We start from the raw sequence: 5645 nt of genomic DNA, 5'->3' as shown, positions 1-5645 counted from the left end.
CCCTTCACCCATCCATCCATCCATCCATTCATCCCTTCACCCACCCATCCATCCATCCATCCATTCATCCTCTATCTCTTCATCCATCCATCCATCCATCCATTCACCCATCCATCCATCCATCCATTCACCCATCCATCCATCCATCCATCCACCCACCCATCCATCCATCCATCCATCCATCCCTTCACCCATCCATCCATCCATCCATCCATTCATCCATCCATCCCTTCATCCATCCATCCATCCATCCATTCACCCATCCATCCATCCATCCATCCCTTCACCCACCCATCCATCCATCCATCCATCCATCCCTTCACCCACCCATCCATCCATCCATCCATTCATCCATCCATCCCTTCATCCATCCATCCATCCATCCATTCACCCATCCATCTATCCATCCATCCATCCATCCCTTCCCCCATCCATCCATCCATCCATCCATTCATCCCTTAACCCATCGATCCATCCATCAATCCATTCATCCCTTAACCCATCCATCCATCCATCAATCCATCCCTTCACCCATCCATCCATCCATCCATCCCTTCACCCACCCATCCATCCATCCATCCATTCATCCATCCATCCCTTCATCCATCCATCCATCCATCTATTCACCCATCCATCCATCCATCCATTCACCCATCCATCCATCCATTCATCTATCTATCAACAGTTTGCCTACTACTCTATACCATAGTTTGCCTACTAAGGCCCAGCCACTAAGCAGGGCACAGAGGGCCAAGTGGCAAATGAACCAAGCTTGATCCTTGTCTTCTTAGAGTGTAAACTTCAGCCCCAGGGACACAGTGCCTTCCATCCACCCTGCCTACTGCTGCTGCAGGGTTCCTCTCACTCAAGAACCTGCAATGGCTCCCTGTGGCTCGCATTCCAACCCCCAACCTGAAGTGTATGATTCTCTGTTGTTTCTCCTCTAGCCTGGTGCATCCTTACTTTTTAGCTGAAAGCCTTCAGTTTCATGGGCTTCCTTACTGTCTTCTTGGGCCTCCATCTCTGGGCAACCCCAGAGAGTAAGCCCTGTGCCGGGTGGGCACCCTTGTTGCTGGAGCACCTTCAGTGTGCTGGCTGCTTTGCTATGCTTGGAATATTGGCTCTGGGGTCACACTGTTGGGTTCAAATCTGAAGCCCCTTGCCTTTGAGCCTTGCTGCCCTGGGCAAACCACTTAACCTCTCTAGCCTTGGCTTCCTCATCTGAAAAATGGGGACAATGGGGATTTCCCTGGCAGTTCAGTGGTTAAGAATCTGCCTTCCAAAGCAGGGGACATGGGTTCGATCCCTGACCAGAAAAAATAAGATCCCACGTTCTGTGGGGCAACAAAGCTGGTGCATGGCAACTAAGACCCACCTGAGTAAATAAATATTTTTTAAAATGGGGACAATAGTCTTGACTAATTCCAGGCTTGTGGTGAAAAGAAGCTAAACCCAGGCTCCTTACAGCAAGCCCCAGACACAGGCAAGTTGTGTCCTGTGTTTGCTTAATCCCCACAAATACTTTCCCAGGGGGGTATTAGACTCACTTTACAGATGAGAAACAGAGGCCCAGGAGGCAGGGTCAAGGTTGGAATGAGCACTGTTTGACTCCGTGATCCTTAGCCTTAATCACCAACTTCCCCAGCTTCACTGGGGTCCCTGTTGGCACAATGATACCCACTCTGCTGGCCACAGTGGCCTTTCCCACCCAGTTCTGTTTGGACCCTCTCAGCCCCCCTGCCCCACGCTGAGCTCTGGCTTCTCTCACTCATTCACTCACTCACTCACTCATCAGCTGTGCCAGGCGCTGTTCAGGTGTCCAGGATTCAGCAAAGAACAAAATGGCCATTCCCCGTGAAGGTCGGGGAGTTGGGGGGCAGGGGGACCAGAGTGCAGAGGGGTAGGGAACCCCAGGGAAGGCCGAGTCTCTGAGGAAAGCTGGAGGGAGGAGCTGACATGGGGTGGAGATGCACTTGGAACAGGAGGCTGGGAGAGCAGGGCTTTGGTGGAGGGGTGGGGCGAAGGTGTGGCTGGGATGCCCAGGACCCTTCTGAGAAGCTTGCCGTGCAATGGAGCAGTGTGAAGGTGTGGCTACTGGGGGAGGGATTCAAAGGACTTGCCTTTTTTTTTGGCCATGACATGCAAGGCATTGGTGCCCAACCAAGTACTGAACCTGTGCCCCCTGCAGTGGAAGCATGGCATCTTAACCACTGGACTGCCAGGGAAGTCCCAGGACTTTCTTTCCAGTGTGGAGAGACCTGAGAGGTTAAAGGCCGAGGGCGGATGGAGAAAGAAAAGGAACCTCTGATGAAGGGGCTGGAGGCAGATCCCACCTGGTCACTGCAGGCCAGGTGGGCACCGCAGTGGGGAGACTTCCATTTAGGGCCCCAAAGTGTTAAGGGGACTTCCCCTCAGAAGGCCCCCACTGCCTTGGGAAGGGGAGTTTGTTGGGTTAGGGTGGGTAGTGAGAAAGGCCAGGAAGGGGATGCCTGAGGGGAGGGCTGGAGGGCCTGGCTAGGTGTCCCCAGTGATGCTTGGTGCCATGGGCAAAGCACAGAGGACTGGCAGCAAGATCCCCCTCAGGGACAGGGAGCTAAAGCTCACAGGGGTTCCGAGCAGGCCCGACCCCAGCCCCGGAAGGCCCCCTTATCTGTTTGTCTCTCTGACCCCCCACCAGGCTCCGAGCATCATTCCTTTCTCATCCCCAGGGCCCAGGGCCCAGGGCCCAGAGCTGTTCCATTACAGCCCCTCCCTGCCCTTGTGTCCCATGGGCCTCCCTGGGCAAGGCCTTCTCCAGGGCAGGAGTGAGCAAAGAGCATCCAGACCCCACTTGTTATTGGGGGGTGTCTCTGAATGGGTGCCCAGAATTGGCTTCCATGGGTAGGAAGGAGCCAGAAGGCAAAGAGGGGGCATTTCAGATAAGGGAGCTGTATGTGCAATAGGGCAAAGGGGAAAAGGGGTCAGGTCTGTTCTAGGAAGAGTGAGGGCTTTAGTGGGGTGTAGAGGGGAATGCGATTTGAGGGAAGAAGGTGCCATACAGGGCTTCCTTGGTGGCTCAGAGGGTAAGGCCTCTGCCTGCAGTGCGGGAGACCTAGGTTCGATCCCTGGGTCAGGAACATCCCCTGGAGAAGGAAATGGAAACCACTCTGGGACTCTTGCCTGGAAAATCCCATGGCAGGAGAAGCCTGTCAGGCTATAGTCCGTGGGGTCGCAAAGAGTCAGACACGACTAAGCGGCTTCACTTTCACTTCACTTTTTTTCAAGTTCCATTTGACTTCAGAGCTCTAAACTGAGGCCAGATCATGAGCAGACTTGAACCCAGGGCATCGTGGTCGAGCCCTGGTCTGTGGGCTGCTCCATACCCTGGCACCAATGGGGCTCTGGGGGCTCCAGACCAGAGTGCCCTCGGCCACCTTGGTGAGTGGGCTCACTCACCATTTCAGGCTGGTCTAAGCTGAGATTGAGCATAACTGTTTTTAATAAGCTTCCGGGTGCAACTGATGCTTATTTGGGATGGAAACCAGGATGTTGGGGAAGGGAATGTTGCGGGCGGTTGTTTGGTAGGTGTGTGCCCTGGGCAGACTGGGCCAGGATGTCAAGCCCCTCCCATCTGTCTTCCATAAGGTCACCAGACCTCAACCACTGACCAGCCCATTTTGTAGGGAAATGATTGGCTTTTATTTTTTTAATCAAAAAGATAATGACAGAAATAAACACAATATCTATTTATTAAAGAAACTTTAAGGAAAAATGGCAAATAGAAGAAAATAAAAAATCATTCATAACCTTATTACTGAGGGACCAGCACCATGTAAGATATCAACATGCGTCTTCTAGCAATGTACATTTAGACTGTCCAACAAATGTTATTAAGCTCCAATTTTGTGTCCAGAATAACACACACACAATAATGAAATGAAACAATAACTAAGCCAGAAACAAAACACACACACAAACACACATGCACACACACGTATTTCTTTCTTTTTTTTAAAAGATGGTATCTTGTTGTTTATACCACTTAGTAACTGCTAATTTTTGATAGCTCTCCCATGTGAGAGCACACACTCATATTTACCATGACTTTTTTGTTTAATTAAAAAAAAAAAAACCACAAGATAAAAATATTAAAAGTACAAATAGCTGTATTCCCCCGCTACCATCACTGTTAACAGTTTTGGGACGGCAATGGCACCCCACTCCAGTACTCTTGCCAGGAAAATACCATGGACGGAGGAGCCTGGTGGGCTGCAGTCCATGGGGTCGCTAGGAGTCGGACACGACTGAGCGACTTCACTTTCACTTTTCACTTTCATGCGTTGGAGAAGGAAATGGCAACCCACTCCAGTGTTCTTGCCTGGAGAATCACAGGGACAGAGGAGCCTGGTGGGCTGCCGTCTATGGGGTCGCACAGAGTTGGACACGACTGAAGCAACTTAGCAGCAGCAGCAGCAGCTATATTCCCCCCCTACCACCCACTGTTAAGTTTTGGGAGGGCATGTTTTTAGAACTTTTATGCATGTACATGTAAATATGTTCCCCCCCCCATAACTATAAACATGCTATAAATAGTTTGGCATTTGCTTACGTACTTATTTATCCACAGTCTTGGAGATGGGTCCACATCAGCACACAAAGGTTTCCCTCATTCTTTTTAAGGCTACTTAAGATGGTTGTGCAAAATGTATCCATCTCGTAGACTTTTAGCTGTATCCAGGTTGTCACATATTTATTAACAGTGCCTCCTTGCATATGCTTGTGTATGGAACTTGTCTATCTTCACTAAATCCTAGAAGCAGAAATGTTAAATAAAACAATGTATATATATATATATATATTATTTTTTTTAATGTATTTTTGGCCTCACTGGGTCTTCACTGGAGCACATGGGCTGTTCGTTGCCGTGATCGGGCTTTCTCTAGTTGTGATGAGCGAGGGCTATGCTTCAATGCCGTTCGTGGGCTTCTCCTTGAGCTGGCTCTCTTGTTCTGGAGCACAGGCTCTAGGGTGCACGGGCTTCGGTAGTTGAGGCAGGTGGACACAGTTGTTTAGTTGCCATCAGCACGTGGGATCTTAGTTTCTGGACCAGGCATCAAACCCATGTTTCCTGCGTTGGCAGGTGGGTTCTTTACCACCCGGCCACCAGAGAAGCCTTAGTATGCGTGCATGCTAAGTCGATTCAGTCGTGTCTGACTCTTTGTGATGCTATGGACCATAGCCTACCAGGCTCCTCTGTCCATGGAATTCTCCAGGCAAGAGCACAGGAGTGGGTTGCCATGCCCTCCTCCAAGGGATCTTCCCGACCCAGGGATCAAAGCTGCGTCTCTTAGGTCTCCTGTCTTGTCAGGCATGTTCTTTACTACTAGAACGACCTGGGAAGTCCAGGGAAGCCCCTATGTATATTTTAGAGACTGTCAGTGTATGCTGCCTCTTTTACAAGGCTGACCAATCGATTTTTCCTGCAGCCTCACCAGTACCCAGTATTATCATTCATTTGAATCTTGACCAATCTGATAAGCCAAACATTCTATCTTGATGCTGTATTAATTTGCCTTTTTCTGGGTATTGGTGAGGTTGGGCACCTTTTCTTACACATACGGACCACTTTCATTTGTTTTGTGAATTGTCTCTGACATATTTCTAGA

This window comes from Bison bison, unplaced genomic scaffold (genome assembly GCF_000754665.1).
Source record: "Bison bison bison isolate TAMUID 2011002044 unplaced genomic scaffold, Bison_UMD1.0 scf7180017864193, whole genome shotgun sequence".
Classification (NCBI taxonomy): domain Eukaryota; kingdom Metazoa; phylum Chordata; class Mammalia; order Artiodactyla; family Bovidae; genus Bison; species Bison bison.
This window is presented reverse-complemented; position numbering follows the sequence as displayed.